This window comes from Coturnix japonica, chromosome 4 (genome assembly GCF_054131305.1).
Source record: "Coturnix japonica strain WE chromosome 4, WE-NBRP24, whole genome shotgun sequence".
Lineage (NCBI taxonomy): Eukaryota > Metazoa > Chordata > Aves > Galliformes > Phasianidae > Coturnix > Coturnix japonica.
The window spans coordinates 17,922,134-17,942,226 of record NC_140666.1 but is presented as its reverse complement, the minus strand read 5'-3'; the positions used below and the strand labels follow the sequence as shown (position 1 = coordinate 17,942,226).

The window sequence follows — 20,093 nt, the reverse complement described above, 5'->3', positions numbered from 1 at the left end:
TATTAATGATGTACAACTTAATGCAAACTGACACTGATACTTTTGTGGGGATGAATCTTTGTTCCCATTAGCTTCAGCTATTCCTTGCTTTATCCCGTTGTATCTTAATTAGTGGCATACAACTACTGAATAACTAATTCATAGATTCATGGAATGGAGACTAGAAGATATTTAAATAAAGATTCTAATAGTAAAATCAAACAATTGACGTGAGCTCAGCAGGCCATTCAGAAGTTCACTGAATTGATAATATGTTTGGACATTTTGCACAGAACATAATGATATTGAGCATTGCCACAGTAACAAAATATAGACTGTTTTGTTAAACTCTGTGTTTTCTCAGTGTGTGACAGAGGTCAAGGAGCAAATATGGACTTGTAGTTATTGACCTACATTTAACAAAATATATGCAATGTGTCTTTTTCAGCCTTCCGAATTGGAAAATGATCATAATATCACAAGGAATTTCTCAACACAAATTATGGAGACTTTCTATGTGTCTAGTAAGGTTGTCAACTGCCACCTGCATTAAAGATGGAAAGTATTTCAGATGGGCAATCTTCAAAGTTACAGAAATTGTAGTGATCAATTGAGGTTATCTGAACAAAACTTCTTGGTGTTGGAGAACAGCTGTGTAAGCCTCACTGGAAAGATTCCTTTCCCTGTGACTTTCCTGCTATTGCAGGAAAATGTTCAAGACTAAACCAGACTTCTGGGGGAATCAGAGGCTTGTTTTTAAGGATAGTCAAAGCTGTCAAAGCTTGGGGACATCTTAATAAGTATTTCCTAAGAAATTAAGGTTCGCACTGGCAAGATGTTCATTTGCACATCAGTCTGTTAGTCACACACACCCAAACAACTTCCATATCTGTTGTTGAATTTCATCTATGTTTGAAAGAGATACAGAGGGCTCACTGCTTAAGTTTCTACATGAAAATCTATGTCTAACTGGAAAAGCATGACCCACGTTCACTCCCAGTTCAAGTAAAGGAGCTACTTCTTCTTCTTGCTCTTCTCCCCAGGAAGCCTGCAGTTAGCAGGATGCCTTTCAGCACCAGCCTGATGTGATCAGTATATCTCCTGCACAAGGGATGGTGGCAGAGGGGTTTGAGAGGATGTTTGTCAAGGGAAATAATTGGAAAAAAGAAAAGTGGTTACAAGGAGCTTGCAAGAGAGCAGTGTTGGCATGATAAAAGAAAGTAGAAGACTGTAGTATATGAGTCTGTAAGAAAATAGATTTAATTAATTCACTGATTGCTTGCCTACAAACAGATTTACTCTATGAAGTTCACCATATGTGAGTGACATATATGTACCTCACAGGAAAATGCACTGAAATTTTCACACCTTCAATTAGAAGAAATACATGAATCAAACCCTATCTCTCTCATGCTTCAGGATTTGCTCTGTTTTTTTATTTAGGCCTTTTTTATCCCTCATTTGAGTGTATGACTACTACTGTCACATACTTTGCAGACCAAAGTTGTGACATCTTATCTATGCATGCAAAGAGTGGTGCCACAGGCTGTGAGAGACAATGGAATCTGTCTGCTCTCTGTTTCTCATGTTATGAAACGGGCAGTTCATCAGCATTTAGGGATTCCATTGTTTTTGAAACTGGGAAGATATTTCCTCAAATAAATGGATTTGGAACATTTCATTATCCTATTAGCTATCCAAATCACCTATGGAAAACCGCGGTATTTCAAACAAATTCTCATCTGGTGCACCATGGATTATGACAGTGTTGAAATGCTGCTATACCTAATTCCTTCAGCACTGTGCTGAAGAATTTGCTTGCATTGATAACGTAATCATTAGCCTATGGGGATATCTGGGTTTCTTGTTGTGTTGGTTTTTTTTTTAAACTCATCCACAGTGAAAAAACCTTGATATTATTGTACAAACATAAAATAAGACCTCAAATTTGCATTTCACTCCTATGATCTCTTATCTTTAAAGGAGGATTAAAAGCTAAGCCTCCTTACCTTAATCACCAAACATATTAATTATACACACCAAATAAATAACTTAATTGCACAGAGAGAATTGAATTTTCAAAAGTTTCATAAATACTTATTTTTGTATCATGTAAATTATTGTCAAATTAGAGGAATACTTTTCATGGCAAAAATCTATTCTGCTTAAGTTAAACTATGATAATATATAACAAAAATTGTCAGTGTTCCTAATGTACAGTAACAGGAAAGCCCATTAAAGACCTAGAAAACCAAAGAGGTTATGATCTCTATGTACCTTTTGTTAATAAGTAAGGTCAGATTGTCAACTCTTTTAGTCTGTCTCACTCTCTTAAAGGCACTGAAGCCTTTCCCATATACCGGCACTGACATTCTCTTCGAGAGTTGACTGAATCACCATAAAACATCTCACAAGAAAAATCTTCCATAGTGGCTTTCCCCCTGTAAGTCTTGATGTGCGCCCATGTAGAACTTAGAACAACTAACAGCATATCCCCATTCTCTGGATAGTTGTGTTGAACATATCAGAGTGAGTAGGAGATGGAGAAGACACTATGACTTTAATGTAAAGTATTAATATTTCTAATGTAACCACTACCCTTCATATCTCCTAAATAACTTGGAGATACTCATAAGCCATTTTGCAGAAATAGGACATTTGCCAAAGTAAGAATTACTCAGAATTACTTTTCTCAAACTGTGCATTTTCCATACATAATTAAAACTTCATTGTCTTTTTAGTGTCTTTTGTCTGACCAGCTTCCTTGTAATCTGTCATAATATCACCTGTATGTCTTGAGATTTGAGTATGCCTATTTTCTGGATTTTTATTTTTGCAGCTTAGAATCACTTGAATTTAAGGCAGAGGTTTCCCAGAAATGTATAGTGGTCAAAGAGTGGAAACACAGACATATTTATAAAACCACAATTGGAAATTCTATCATACAGTGTCTTCAGCAGTTAGATAATGTACTCTGTCTACTTAGCCTTGAAAAAAAAGTCAGCACTGACTTATGATAGCTTTATGGTAGATCATCTTATTTACTTGTCTTAGCAGAGATTTACAAGCCTGATGGTAACCTTCCAGGTTTTTTGTCCCCATCTGTGTTAGAGAGCTTTTGTTGGCAGTCCAAGTGTCACAGACATTGTTAATTCAAGGAGGCAGAAGGAAAGAGACAGCTGACAGTTAAAGATTTTGAGACATATCTTTCTCATGACTATGTCCATTTTACAGTAGCATATTGACCTCAATGCAATTCATTGTACCTTTTGACTTCAGTACTATTGACTTCAGTAGTCCTAATTCAGAGTGGGTGTGAGGTTAAAATGAGGGCAAATAGTCTATGATGAAAAAAATCCTGCCCCTGGATCCTACTGCTTGGTTGGTCACCTACAAAGCAGTTGTTATAGATACATATATGTGTGTGAGAGAGTGATAGTATGAGCTTTGTCTATCATCTATAAACTCCTTTCATGTTTTCTAAAATCCATTAGACTTTCCATTATAACACACCATCATTTAGATAATTAGTACCCAAATTATGTTTAGACATAAACATTTGAAAATGAATATTCCTTGAAAATAATAGGAACAGAGAATACTTTATCAAAGTTCTTTTACTCACGTGCTGTTTCTTATTACTGCAAAAGCACTGAAGACACCAAAAGGCATATTATTCTATGCTGTTCACATTGATAGTAGCAGGCAACCTGCAGAGAAATGGAGGGGAAACATATTGGTGCATATTCATGTAAGTAAATTAATACAACAGCTGTTTTCCTGTTTTCTCTAGAAGTGTCTTGCTCTTCTCATGTGCAGATATTCAACCTTCTCCTGTGACTGTATCACTAACTAGAAAGAGCTATGGCAGAATGAATATTGGCCACAAACTAGCATTGTAGTTGTGTATGACTGTGATGTAAAGATACAGTTCCACTCTCCTGATACTGAATTTGCTGAATTTTTAACATGAACAGAAGTTACAGTTCTGCTTTCTATCCTCAATCTCAGATATTCATATTTTGATTAGCTAAATGTGTTTGTCAAATCCAGTCAAAACATTTATTTCCAGTCCGAATAACGTTTTTGTGTAGCAGTGAGCAGCTGTTGAGCTTCACAAAAAATGGATGATAGCTGTATCTAAACATGTCGCTTGCTTTCATTGGTTGCTGAAAGAATAAAGGAAGTGGGATGTAAATAAGAGGTATATTGACAATAAACATTTTACAATTTTTAGTATCACATTCTTTCCTGTGTCCTTGTCAAGAATGTGGAAACCAGTTAGCCTTTCCTTCGGATCAAAAAAATATATATAATAAAAAAGATGTTTCCCTAGGAGCAAGGTTGCTAAAAAATCATTTGAACATTTTCATGTGATCACGAGAAATATAAGGTGTTCAAAATACAACAAAGGTAATAAACCTTTTCTTTTACAAGACATTTGTAATGGATGTATTTGTATTGTAATTTTTACAAGTGTAACTCTCAGGCTATTCAAGGTTCTCCGTTGATCACACAATTATTCACCTCCATGTCATTCTGAATGATTTCCTATCTGGGTTGTTGTTAAAACCTTACCAAAAGTGTGAAGTATGTACTTATGATTTCTATCTATAAAAATGTAATGGATCTCTTCTATAGTAACAATTCTTTCCAGTAAATGGCTTAGCATAGCTCCTTTTTTTACTAGATCATATTCTTAAAGCCAAGCATACCTGATTTTGAATTCTGATGCTTTGCTAGGTGTAGGAATGAATAAATACAAACTTGATTATCATACAATAAAATCAGACAGGATCTAATCCCAATCAATGCATCCAGATACTTCAGAAGGAATGTGATCAAGTTTTTCTCTTACACCTTCAGACACTTTATGCAGTTTTCATATTAGATACCTGTGAGTTAAAATGCTATTTCTTTCGTAGTAGGAAGAGTAACTATCATGTCAAACAACCCAATGTAATTCTAAACAGCTTTGTGAATAGCATTTATTTTTTCTCACTCATCCCTTGCAACAATGATATAATTCTAGGTTTTGTATCACTGCGATTTTTTTAAGGATTATGATGATTTGAAAATTACGTTGCCCATTTACTGGTGAATCATTTTATTAACATTAGTGTCACATGCCTATAGCACTTCAGAGCGTAAATAAAAAGCCAGGGCTGTGAGCTCTATGGATTTTATGATTTGGCTTTTCCAATACTTTATACAACAGAATGAAGAAAGGTAAGAAGTGTTGTGGAGGGTAAGACCTGTTTTCTATCTCATTCTGGTATCTTGCCACTGAGTGAGATCGTTTTCCAGGATACAATTACTTCAGTTTGAGCACTCTTCTTCCACACTTTCAGAGTTGGAAGGATATGGCTATCTATCTGAGTGCTCCAACCAGAATAGACCTCATAACACTCCTATGAGGGAACTGGACCTGGGTCACCTGTTATGACAGAGCTAAGTATCATTCTTCCTACACAAGTAAAACAGATTCTATTCATGTGCATCATAACTTGGTTACCCAGATCATCAGGAACACTTAGAGGTAGGAAAATAAGTTTTATGGCAAGCTCAGAGCTGCTACCCACACAAAAACCTTATTCATTTGAATAGTCCTGTTGACTTCAGTGCCCAAATAGTATTTCCAGAACTTCTCCCTTGAAGAATTGATGGACTTAACATTTTAAGCATTCATCTCACTGCACTGCACTAACAGATTATTTATTTTTTTAAGAGAGTATTTTTTCCATATTATTTATTGGACTCTCCCTATCATAGCCAAGCAAAATCGATGGGCCTTTTGATTGGAAGTGAAAAAATGGAAAGGAGGAATGTGATAAAAGGCCAAATTTTAACAATATGCCTGGAAGCTACATAAATCACCACTTTTAGATGAGATACAATCCCCATGTCACAGTTCTGCATTCACTTTTAATGCTAGGGTAGAAATCATAAGTTTGGTCACTCCTGACAAAACATACTTGTTAGTTTCATTATGTCATTTTTTGCTCTTCTGTATAAGAGAGAAGACACCTTCAAATACACTTGGGTGGCAATTATTTTAGTAAACTGAACCCAGTGCAGATCTCAATGCATTTTTAAAACACAGACAATTTATAGTCAGAATTTTTAGTGTTGTTTCTGCTTCATAAATCTCATTCCTACCCATGCTCAGTTGTGGGCACAAGATATTGTTAGCTACAATTCAGTGAAATTTTCCAGGATACATTAACACTGAACTGTCTCCTTCAATAACTGCATCCAGTTTATTCTTGGAGAATGAAAATGTCCTTTATGATTCATTACAACTTTCCTTTGTTCTTTATATGTTATCCAACCATTAAATAGAAATTACCTGAAACTACTGCCACCCCACAACTTGGTGATCACTGAGAAAAAGCAAGATCCAATGCATAATCTGTATGTTAGGTACCTGTTCCTCTGTGAAAAATGGCAGCATAAGGCATTAAAATGTGAAATAATTAATGTTTACGATGTGGCTTAAATTTAGGGGTGTGAGACATGAACACAAATGTTACTTCTCCCTGATTAAAGTGGGTTTTAGATCAGGACCCTAGTAGACACAGTGGTGAAGGAGTGACTGCATTAAATATAAGAACTGCAGGAACAGAGCAAGTCCTTATAGACCTGCTAAATCATGGCAGTCACACCTCTTGTCAGATGCTGATAAAACTGATGCTTTTCTACCCAAGTATTATTTCTTAGTGGAGAGTGCACTTCCTGAAAAGGTTTGATTTGTTTTTTTTCAGAAGATGATAAAATATTCTACATACCATCTCCATTCCAAATTCTTTGAGAAACAATACTTGGGAGGTTTAGGGTGACTCAACCTAAAATCTGAATCTCTTCAACCTTAAACTGTGTCTCTTTATGGTGCCACAGTGTCTCACATTTGTTGTAATCTGAGTTCATGCCTTTATTTCTCTTAAGAGTCAGGACTCTGTTAGCTAAATGGCTTTGCTGTTTACTATTCCACAGGAGTCACATGTACAGAGCTGTATCTGCTATCTTAGTTGAGATCAAGAGCCCTTGGGATCACATATATTAGTTCTCAGGGGACATCTCTTTAATGTCAGTGATTTTGAGGTGCAAAGTAGTTTAATGTGCTTTGTAGCAAAACAAATAATTGAAAGCTTCTTGAGACAAAGGACAGATGTGAATAGACACAAAGAATTTGTGGATAAATAGTCTTATCAAGACAGTATAAGTCAAATTCCCTTTGGAGCAAGTATCAAATTACCATTGGACAGCTTGAATTGTGCAGAGTTGAAAGTGTTTCAAAAGCCGTTAAACATGAATAGGATTTCTCTGCTGTACTTTGGGGTGTATTTTACATTGCTTTTAAAACATGAATTTTTAATGAACCTGAACTTCTAATAATGAGAAACTCAGAAGGGAATTAGACTTTGAATGAGCTGACTAAATATGAAGTTGTTCCCATTCTAGCAAGAAACAAAGAAAACTGTTCTGTGGAGGCACAGGATGAAATCAGTAACAGAAATCCTTTTGATTTCAATGGAGTCAGAATTTCATCCTGTGTTTTTACGGCCTTTTTTCTAAGCACAGTCTGGAAGACTATGGTAAACAATTGTCTTAACTTCCTGGAAGAGAAACTAGAGTGAGCAATGAACATAAGAGCACATATATCCTCCAAAATGGTCTTTGCGCATAAAAATGTTTAATAACATCCCTTGGAAGTGTTCAACAGTGAAAATGAATCCTGATTCATTTTTCATAAATAATGAGCATCAAGGAAGAAGAGAACTCAAGCTTTAAGTTTAAACCAAGACGAAAGGCATTATGAAACGGGGTAAAATCTCTCAGTAGCTCTGTCCAAGCATTTCTTAGGAACCTGATCTTTCATTCCTTATGCATAAAAAACTCTCACCAATCTCAGCGGGAACTTGGCAGCTGCATATGCAAGGAATGCAGGATTGAGCTCTAGAATGATAAGCCTAAAATAACCATGGCTTAATTGTTCAAACTTAGCCATAACTCAGGTCCCAACAGCATCTGCTATCATAAATACCCACTTTGCCATTTTTGCAATCCAGAAATTTTCTTGGTATATCAGCTGTTTATGGCTACTTCCCGAATTAACACTTTACAACTATATATACATTTAGTCTGAGAGACCTGGCACTGTTTAGCCTGGAGAATACTTATCAACAGTTATAAATAAAACAATAAAGGACAGATTTAATGAAGATGGAGCCAGGATCTGTTCAGTGGTGCCCAGTGACAGGGTAAGGGGTGGAAACTCTACCTGAATGTGACAGAGAACTTCTTTTCCCAAAGAAAACTGCTATAGCAGTGAGGTTGGATTTGATGATCTCTAAAGAACCCTTCTGGTCCCTACAATTCTGTATTTTCCCCAGTAATAAAGACTTCAAAGTCATTCTTCATTCCTGGCTGAGGTACTCACTTTGGAGCACTTCGGTCTTGCTCTTGGCACTTTTTTGTTTTGTTTAGGAACAATTATATCTTGGGCCAATCCTTTACATAATCTGGAAGGTATAGGTAAGGGATATATATTGTCTGGAGTCAGCAAATGTTTAGTATGTCTCCTTGAGTGTAATCTCACATAGTGACGGATTCTTAGGTATATAAAATAATGATAATACCCACAAATTTCACAAATAAATTACGGAGGCATATATATTCTGCTAAAGATAGACAGAATGATAAAGTACTCAGAAAAACAACCACTTTTCTGAAAACAAGGTATAAATACAAAAACACAAATGCAGACATGTCAAATGACTGTGTGATGGCTTTCAGTACAACCTGCATGTGAATAAGATCCTAGTTACTGGTTTTAGACATGAGTATATCTAACCCATTAAAACTGCATGTGCCTAATGTAAAACAATACAGGTTACAAAGCTGAGAAATTTAAATGAGAGATTTGTTTTGGTTTGTTTGACATTTTCTTTTGGGAATAGGGAATGAGCTGCAGATGTGAGACTACATGATGTATCAGACATGAGACTGTGCCATATATCTTCCATATGTACATAAAGTAAATCTTGCATAACATCAACAGGCGACCTTAATTCAATTAAGCTAGGACATTCAACTAACATTCAGAATTTAAAATATATGATGCATTCTGATACAACTGGTAGTCATTATTCAACCATTATGATCACAGAGAAGTAATATATCATTGTTCTTGTTATAGAATGGAGTAAAAAAACAACAAAACACCTCCAAGCTACCCTAAACCTTGCAAAATAAATGTAATTGATTTTCAAGTAATAAAGCATTTCCTCCCAAAGAATCTTAGAACTGTATATCCCCTATCTACCTTCTGGGTAGTAGATGCCTAGTAATACCAACTCACTGGTTTTCCTGAGAGCTTGACTGATCAATGTATTTCATGACAGAATGATTTGTCTTCTATATCTGAAAGATTTCAATGCTGCCTTAAGCCATATAGGGAAAGCCTCTTTCAAAAACCTTTGCAGCTGTTTTTTGGGTCTGTATTTTTATAAGCTGAGTAATATTACCTCTCAAATTCTTCTACAGAAATTAATATGTTTTTGTTTTTCTGGAGTAAGATACTAATCCCCATAAGTAGATTTTCATGAAGATATTCAACAGAATTTAAAGAGGAGTAGCATATTACATTGAGTATATAGTAGAATTTATTCAAATGGCTTTCTGCTGTGTCACTCCACCACGTCTGTTTTCTATGCTGTAAGGTATTCCCAAGATGAAACTGTTTAATACTCTCCATCAAAGCTATGTTTTTACCAATTTATTCTGTAAAACATTCTTTTGGTGGAAATGATTCTTCCATATTTAGAAACATAATAATAAATTAACCAACTAGGCTACAAAAGCTTTAGGCTTTCATTATAACATTCTAATATTATAGTAATAGGAAACCATGCCAAAATGGATCAAAAATCATCAGTGATGGACAGTGAAATGTCTGCACTCAGAACACAGTATTCATCTTCTACTCCCAGAAGAAAGGAGACAAAAGCTGTTACAGATATTTGCAATATCAGATAAATAAGCAAAATGCAGTGTCGCAGACATGTTGATTCATTCAAAAGAGGGGCTTCAATAACTTCTCCTCTGATGGAAAATTCCTTTACCAAAGACTGGCTGAATCAAGAATACTCTGAAACACTGCCATGAAACAGGAGTTTAAAACACATGGTGGGGTTGTTTCTAAGGCACCTTACTCTTTATAAAGAAATAAGTATAGATGGCATAACAAGTTGTATTGAGTAACCTCTTTTGAAAACAGCACAACCTGAGATCATATTCTGTGCAGTTGGGAATGCAAGGAGTAGGATAAAGAACATTTTATCACAATGTGACCATTTCAGATCAAGTCCAACTTGGCAGACCATTGCTAAACAACAACAAAAATCATAAAAACATAAAAAACCCCAGTATGTTATGAGTGTTTTATATGAGATCTTATAGACCTAATATATATGCACATATAAAACTTCTGTTCTGACACCAACTCAATTACAATACAGTAATGCTGCAGCACAGACTGAAGCATGTGAGAAGTTGTTCCTGATGATACCTCACTGTGGAAGTATAAGATACTGCACTCACAGGTTTTCTGATGGCCTGGAAGGCTAAAGTAACACAGATCATCAGACATCATTCAAAAGGAAGAACTTCCACAAATCTGAGGGAGAAAAATTAAAAACTATGTCTTCAAGATATTTTTAATAATCAAACTTTTGTGAATCTTTATAGAAACACACCATAAGAAATGATGAGCCTCGGGCTTCTATGCTGTGATTTTGCTTGCAGTGTCTTTTATATTCATATCATTCCACATATCATTCATGGTACAAGAACCAGCCACATACCATTTTTTATTGTGACTTGCTGTCACCATGAAATACACAAAATCTGAATTAAAGGCATTACTGACCATATTTTAGTGTCATGAATATATGCATTTGACAAAATATTACAGCCTGAGAGATTTAAAAAGCTACTTCTAGCAAAAAGGAGATTTAATTAAAAGAAAGAGGCTGAAAGTGATGTGCACGGATAACGGTTTCAAGGGGCATTTACGAATAACTTAACTCCAACCCAGATAAAGACCATGTCTCTTCACCTTAAGGATCCCTTATCTTCAAGAGTATATTGTCTGCAAGGTTGCCTGTGAGGCAGAAGGTCAACATCATTTCCATGATACGCTGCTCTTGCTTTCCCAGGAAAGCACAATGAGGGGTTTAGCACCATAGCAATTACCAGACTTTTTGCACTGTTGGGGCAGTCAAGCTCATCTAAGCCCCTTAGGAAACCTTCAAATTGGGCTTCCTACCTGCAAGGCTGTAACTCCAGAGTATAACTTGCTATCAAAGTCAATGAACGTGGACTTCTAGCTACAAAGCATCCATCTTTTCAGGCCTTATGGGGCTTTAAGTAGCTACTTTGGAACCAAATCAAAAGATTTGAGACTCACTTTAAAGACAATCAACCAAAAAAAAAAAAGAAAAAAAGAGAGAGGAAAATTGCATTTAGATATATCCAAGAATTAAACACCCAGGTTATTGTCCAAGGAGTTCAGTTTTTTTTCAGTCAGACATGCAACTTTTGCAATGGCATATGTATAGCAACAATTACAATACTTATGAATATTCATTAATGGCCTCTGATTAATTCCTGCCCCATCCTACAGCTCTGGATTGGGAAGAAGCTCTGTGGAACTGTACAGCAGACATATGCACCATTTATTAGAAAGGAGTATATCACTAATTCATCCTTAAAATCTTTCTAGTGGAGAAAAGATTATGAGGATTATAAGCGTTCTTTTACAAAGAACACACTTTGTTTTTTTCATATGTGATGTAAGTAAAAAAAAGAAGTTTGAAAGCATTAGACAAATGTATTACTTAGAACTAATTCTATCACATCACATATACTATACAATAATTCATAGTATTTTTGCAATGGAGAAGATCTTTAGAGTAGGGCATAAAACCCTGCTCCTATCTCTTTGTGGGTATCTATGCTAACCACAAAGGCACTGTACAAAGGCAGCCACCTCATTGTGGTGCCAGCTGTGATATTAAAAAAGCAGTGAGCTTAGCTAAGCCTTTGAAAGAGCTGATGTGAGTGTTCAAATTCAAAAAAAGGGTCTTAGATGCTAAATGTACCTTCAAACATATGCATTGAAGTGGATCTTTAAGTGAGTCACTTAGTGCTGTAGATCTTATTCCAGAAACGACACAAGTAAAAGGCATTGCAATACCCTGTTCATTGGTGCTTGCCTCCCTTAGTGGACCAGATATTTATTTTTTCTGAGAGAGAGAGAAGAAACGAGGCAAGCTGTAAATGAGGGAGTATTATTAATTTCAGGTCTTTTTGAGTAATGATACTTATTGGCTCTGCATATCACCATGCAGAAACTGCAATCATAGAAATCCCAACCACATAAATATTCACTTAGACTAATTAATTAGGCACCACAATTGCATGGTGTTGGTATCAAATACTTTCTGTCATCAAATTTCAAAAGAACTTTTATCTTGTTTCTCTACAGGAATAAGGAAATGAAAAGAGCATAAATATTTTAAACTGCTTATAATTAAAACTTCATGCGTTTGGCACGAAACTACTCTAGCAAAGAAGGCCAACTGTGTATTGGTTATCCTGACAGTGGGTCCTCTTTTATGTTAACAGTTGGGCTGTAAACATTTTGTGGCACTGCTTTGCCACAAAAGGAGTATTCTTAGCATACTTTTGTTAGTAATGAAATCCAGACATTCATATTGCAAAGTTAATATTAAAATCAGAGAGACAAGTGTTCACTGAGGTCCTCTCTCACACACTTATTTTCCCTCTGCATTTGGGAAAAACCAAACTCTGCAGAGGAAGTGGTAAAATCCCTACCTGACTGTTGCTACCAGAGTGATACATTTCATGAGCAAGGACTAAAGGGCTGAAATCACAGAGCTAATTAAATGATATTTTAATGAAGATGCACTATAATATAAAAGAATCAGCCTGATGGAGCTCTCATTTCATCTGAACAGAACAGGACAACTTCAGCTCTCAGTTACAGCAATCAATTACTAATTAAATTAGTAGAACAAAACAGATTTTGACTATTTATCCCTTCTGGAATAGCAATTGGAGAGGGAATTTCACACCAAAAACAACTATGAAACATTATTTTTGTTGAATAATGGGCTTAAAATTAAATCTCTAGTGACATCGGAAGACTTTCTAGCACCTAAATGACAGTTCTTGCAGTAGTCCTTCTGGGTCTTGGAGCTGCTAGTTTATCAGTTCTGAATAAGAATGAATGCATATCCTTCTGCCTAAAAGACCATCAAATAACTATACCTATAACCTAAGCCACAACAGCATCAATTGCAAATATGTTATTTACCAGAAATGGAGAATGGAAGACATTCATTAACCTCAGCAAGGACATCATTCCAGTCTCCTTTTTTTCACTGTGCCTGGGCCAAATTTCTAGTAGTCACACATGCAGTAAGCCCCACTAGCTCAGTTTTCATTCACAGAATCACAGAATGGTTTGTGTTGGAAGAGACTTTAAAGATAACCTAGCTCCAACCCCCATGCCATGGGCAATGTTGCAAACCACTAAATCAGGCACTAAATCATGCTGCCCAGGGTCCCATCCAACCTGGCCACAAGCCCCTCAAGGGATGGAGCATCTACAACTTATCTGGGCAGCCTGTGCCAGGGCCTCGCCATCCTAGTTAAGGATTCCTCAGTTACTAATCTCCATTGGATTGCAACAGTCTTCATTCTAGACCACTTTTCATCGCTACCTTGCAACCCTTTTCTTCTGTTCCAGCCCCTGAAACCAATGTCAATGTTTATAACAACTAGCTGCTAATATGATTGCATCCATCCACTCATGTTTAAAGGCAGCCAGTGAACTAATTTTTTTCCTGTCCCTGTTTACTGTTGATTAACAAAATTCCATTTCTGTGTGCTAAATCATTCATAATTGCATGGAGTCAATGTCCATTCAATTTGCAGAGCTGCATGCAGTCATTTTATTATTTTTACTAGCACAATTATTTTCTTTCATCTACACAGTGAACCAAGGTTAAGGTCAATGATATACAATTTGCTTCTACTCCAGTTTAATAAGGTCAAATGCATAATGATTTTGTGGTATATTATCATAAATTCATTTTGAACCATAAAGTTAAACTGATTGAGATAATGCAGCCTACCACTTTTGCACACTTGGTTTGTACCTAAAATCAGTCTTTGTTGTCAGGTTGTAAGTTTCAGCTGCACCGTAGTGCTCATATCCACCACATACTCTCAAAGAGCAGATCTAAGTTTCAGCTATCTATTGCAAAGCATTTAAAGAGCACAAATAGAGCTCAAATGAAAAATAGTTATCATACAAAATCAATAAAATTAAGCAAATAATAGTAAAACCACTATCTCAACTCAGTATAATATCTTTGTAATTAAAAGAATCATGATGTTTCTTTGTGTACTCTAGCTTTCTAAAGAATGTATAGTTTTCCTGTAACATTCATAATTGAGTATAACATAGAAATTTGTTAGAAACCACTTATTTCTAGGAAACTGAAACGTAGCTGTTTCAGCAATTAAAATCAGTGCCAGTACTCTACAGTTAGGAAAGCAGTATTCAACACTATCTTCTTTTAGTCTGAAGACAATATTCTAGACATGTGATTTGGAAATATATTGTATTACTACCTTGAATACATACAATACATTACACTGTCATGACAGTTGTCATAGAATGCATTCATATGAACAAATATTAGACACCTAAGGCCATTCACTGCCATTATCCATGAAGAAGTACCCACTGATGCTAAACTAATTGAATCATTACATTGGCTGAATATTATTAACCATTTCATTTTACAAACAGAAGACTGTCTTATGTTTTGATCCTTTGATCGTTTTAGTTTGTCATTTCAACTCTTTCCTCGTATACTCCTCTGAGAAGAGCTAAATGACTTGTTAAGTATGTTATTAGTTGCCTTATTTTATATTCATTGTTTTATGGTAAGTATATACAAGGTCCCTAATTTAACTCCTTTAATATTTTGCAGTGAATGGTTTATCTGAGATAATGTTAGAGAACTGCTAGAAATCAGTCCTGTGAGCTAGAATTTTTCCTGAAATGGCTTATAACAAAGAAATATAATCATACATGCAGCTGTAAGACACTCTACTATGTTTGAATACACATAAAAATGAATTACATCAAATTTTTTAAAAACTTGAGATTTCAGAAATTATTTTTCTCTCTGTGTGCATGCGTACAGTGCCATCCTCATATCCTTTGGAAAAGCATGAATATTATTCGTCAAATTTACTCATAGAATCTTGAACTTGGTCATGATTTCTAAAGCAAACTCTGTTGTTCCTTCTGTTCAGTGGCCCTTATAACAGCCTTATATCGGTACTAAATCCACAGATGGTAAAACATCCATAGAGAAAAGACAGGTTTGTACAGATTGATTTCATGTTGAAAACAAGATTAATCTCCAACTGATGCACAGCTTTTTTTTCCTTCATCTTTGAAATTCATCTTTTAAAATATAGAATCATATGACAGAATACATCCCACCCCAATTTAGAGTCAATCTCCAGGCTTCCAGTATTTCTAGCAGATTTTCACAGAAGAAAAAGGCTAAAAAGTTTTCTGCTTGACTAGCCATGCAAGGGAAACAGAGCAAGGTTGAAGTCTATTTTTACGAGCTTATGGTAATTCCTCAAAAATCTACATTCTTTCAGAGCAGATTTTCATCCTTCTTTTTGGTTAAATTCCACCAGAAATTCTTATATAAGAAACAAAGAACCGGAATTGCTGATACAGCTAAAGAATACCCTATTTATTTAGATTCTGACTAACTTGCTCTTTCATGCTTCCTTAGTCAGAATGTTCATTCGACTAAGAAAGAGGTAATGAATATTTTTGTGCTTGCTCTAAAAAATAAAGCAGAGGAACTGAAAGACTTAAAATAATTCTTACGATGTGTGGAAAATAAATACAAACCAAACTGGCTAACCTGTCTCTATTTTACATATTTTGAGAGAAAAGCTTGGACTTGGAAGAGGCTAAATACTTAGAAGGGTCTCTTCTTTTCAAACTAAAGTATAATTTGCCAAAATACTTTCACATTGGTTCACCAGCCTATAGCAACACTGCACTGTTTTACATGACACTCCATAGTTTAGATAAGAAATGTGGAAATGTGGAATCATCACAACAATCTGGATCAGCAGAACATGTATAAGGTTATCTGAGCTACAGAAAAAGCCCATGAGTTTTAAGCCAGCCTTGCTGTGGATAGGTCTTGGAGCTTCTAGCACAGAGCAGTAACAAGCAAGTTTGGCCTAGATTGCAACCTACAGAAATCTAGACAAAAGGCAGCATGATGATTCTATTAAAGTTTGTACAATTATTTATTGTCCAAATTCACTTTCAAAAAAAGCAAAATCTACTATCAAGGTTTCCCGATAACAAACAAGTAGATCTGATGGGACCAACCTCACTTGCTGCTATTGGCTATTTCTGTCACATCTTCAACAGATTCCAATGTTCTACTTAAGTATACATTACTAGCCATAATTCTGAAGATCTCCAGCTGCATGATAAATTATAACACACTCCTCAAATGGAAATGCACAAGCAGACGGCACCATAATAGATAAAAATATGACAGGGACACAGTGTAATTTTCTGAAGACATCACACCATCTTAAATCAGATCTATTCTCCTTTCCCAGAAGACTCTTAAACAATTTGGAAATTATTTTTTTTTCCCAGAAGCATATGGTAATACTGATGGTAATACTGATGCCTAATATAGCTTTGGTCACATTTGTGGGAAATTAACATAATAATTATAATAATTTTCTTAGAGAAACATACTTTTTTTTTTTTTTAATAGTCACTGTTGTGTTTCTTCTGCTTTTATTGAAATGGTGAACAAATGGTTAATAAAGGGCATTTAAAACATGGCATTGAATGCAAAATATGTTAAAGGAAACCATGGAGAAATTAGAGACAGTTAAGAGCAGAAGTGCATAAAGAAGTGTTACCAACATACATAATATTGCAAGGTTTCATGCTGGTGCTGGAAGGTACAAAAGTGAGAATCAATCATTTTTCTGATTTTTATAGTGAAGTCAAAAAGGAGAAAGGCAATGAAATCTCCCTGCAAGGCATTCTAAGGCAGGTAGCATGTAGGAGGGTATTCATGCAAGGCAAGGTGGCAAACAGCCTGCTGGAAGGAGGCTGTGCTCTGTGCAGGGACGCCGCCTGCAGGTGCAACTCACACCAGGGAGGTTTGCAGCCACTGGTGTGCAGTAGAGCAGAGCAAACTGCAGTTCACAGCATTCAGAAGCCCTGTTGAGCTTTTCATCTGCACACGACAATGTTCCATAGCAAGGGTATTCATTTCTACAGATAGGCCTTCTTTCCCTGAGAAACTCTGTGGCCAGCAAAAGAGCTCTTTCAACAGAGCTACTCCAAAGCTGTGACAGTATTACAAAGCACTGTCGTGTTTTCCTTCATTTCCTCCCTTTCTTTGATTATTGCCATCGGGGCTATTTAGTTTTTTCTTGGCACCGATGACATTTGAGAAAGCACACCATGCCTCCAGCTAGTAGATGGGTAGGATTTCAGAGGGACTCTTCCATATGATAAATTACTGTAGAATGACGCAGAGAAGAGTTCCCCCCTGAGCTGAGGATGCCATGCAGAGCGCTGCGCTTCGCTGGCACTGTGCATGATGGAAGAATGCTTATGTAGGAGTGCCTTCCAAGTGCTATTCAAAGCAAGGACAGGAGGCTACAGTTCAGTTTATTTCAGCATACCTTAAGCATACAAATATACGAAAATCTTTACACATGTTACCCTTACAGGAAAGACATTTTTCTTTAATATGAAATTCAAAGATTTTTCTCAGATTCTATTCTAGTTCTCCTTAAAGGTAGTTCTCTTTAAGTCTATTCCCTCTGAGCAAACATGACTCAGGGCAAACCCTGCTGGCCTTACACAAAAAGTCACTGACGTCACTGGCATTAAAGCTATGAGTAAAGCATGTAGGATTGAGACTACTGTCAACTGGAGTTAAGTGGCATCCACTAAAGGGATTTATATTTTTGTACCAATTTCTAGTGCAAGATGATGAGTACTCTAATTAAAAGATCTCTTTTTTTTACAGTTGGTTTTATCTGCACTGTCATAAAACTTGGCAGACACAAGTGGAGGAAAGCACAGCCAATAATATATTTTACAAAAGATCACTCTGTTCTTTACCACTGTAATAAGGAATTGACCTTTTTTTTTTTTTTTTTTTTTTTTTTCTTTAATAGATTAAAAAAAAAAAAAAAAAAAGCCTCTCATATTAATTTTTTACCTTTTCTAGAACAGGATAAATCAATGCTAAATTTCATATGGACTGAATGTCCTAATCTTGTTGTCTCATAGGTTCCCACTTCCAATTACCTTTGTGCATGTTGTGGGAAAATCAACTGATGCTTATACATTTCAGCTGATTGAATTTAATCATAGATATCTTACTTGTTTTTACACTAATTACTCATCGCCCACGTATGATACACCTAAAATAAAGAAAAAAAAATAGAAAGGAAAACAAATGAGAACATTTTGGGTTGGAAAAAACCTTAAAGATCATCCAATTTCAAATCCTCTGCCATGGGCAGGGACACATCCCTCTAGACCAGGTTCTGCAAAGCACCATCTAACCTGGTCTTAAATGCTACCAGGAGTGGACATCCACAATGGGCAACCTATTGCCATGCCTCACCATCATCACAATGAAGAATTTCTGTCTTATATCTAGTCTAAATCTACACCCTTTTCACTCCTACACACCCTTATGGAAAGTCCCTCTCCAGCTCTCCTGTAGGCTTTCTTTGGGTACTGGAAGAGCACTATAGGGTCTATACAAAGCCATTTCAAGAGAAACAACCCCAATTCTATCAGCCTATCCTCATCAGGAAGGTGCTCCAGTACTCTGATAATTTTCATAGCCCACCTCTGGACTCACTCCAAGGTCCATATCTGTCTTTTGCTGGGAGATTCATTGCTGAATACCTCATATGGGTTTCACAGGAGCCTAGGCCATTCTGCCCAGCTAGGCATCTACATTCAATTTGTAGGCCACTTACTTTCAGCTCACATATTGCTGCATAACATGTACATTCACACTTTCTATACTCTGTGGTTCAATGCAATACAATTTCATGGCACTTAGCTGTTGTTCATAACTACACCATGAGCTCAGTACACTTCATCGGGAATTAAGCACATAGATATGATTGAGAAATTATGCTTTTCCTACGTGTATGAAAGACCCATGCTTAATTTCAAATAATCTAATGAATTAAAATGGTTATGGAAATAACATGGGAAGTGAGAAGATAAAATAAAACCTGGGTCTCATGTCATCTTCTAAAAGTCATCCAGGGTATTTTAAAGATCAGCAGTAAGAACACTCTCCATTTAAAACTTTTCTAGAAGAAATAAAATTTAAAAAACATGATAAACTTTTATAGCTATGCTATTTGCTATAGAACTTTTGATTAGAGCTGAGTAAATCCACGGGGTGAAGGAACTTCCTTCTCTAAATATCATCAACTATATCTTAAATACCTATGGAGAGCCTAGCCAACTTTAAATAAAGCAACAGGAACACATTACTTAACAAAAGGGAGCAGCATCTGTGCACACACAGCTGTTCCTCACAGCCAAACAAGTGTTTCCACTTTTATTTGCTGGTTGATATTTGCTTCTCTTCTCCCTTACCAAACATTACCCCATGTAGTACACATTTGGTAGGCCACAGGGGGACTGCCCAGCAAAGAACAGGTTTATGGTTTGCTGGAGGGGAAAATGTGGGTCAGCATATATACCACAGGCGGCAGCAGCAGGACAGACTGAAGCATCCCAGCTTGTACTTACAAGTTTATGCTTCAGGTGAAGATAGTGAGGCACTGCAGACTAAGAGTATAGTGATGGAGCAGTCCCATGGGTCTGCTAGAACATTACTTTTGTCAGAGACCAACCTCTCTCCTCCCTGTCCTTCTAGGGAGTC

General features: G+C 36.1%; 1 protein-coding gene and 1 long non-coding RNA gene across 3 annotated transcripts in view; one reads left to right on the top strand and one right to left on the bottom strand.

Moving 5' to 3' along the window:
* The window catches only part of LOC107312880 (uncharacterized), a 345,732-nt gene that overhangs the window by 78,096 nt on the left and 247,543 nt on the right, over positions 1–20,093 (bottom strand). The window contains exon 6 of the long non-coding RNA XR_014945184.1: positions 3,605–3,689. This is a non-coding gene — a long non-coding RNA (uncharacterized LOC107312880). The remainder of the gene's footprint in view (positions 1–3,604; positions 3,690–20,093) is intronic.
* The window catches only part of LOC116653361 (uncharacterized), a 75,521-nt gene that overhangs the window by 25,917 nt on the left and 29,511 nt on the right, over positions 1–20,093 (top strand). The gene's annotated exons all lie outside the window — the stretch shown is intronic.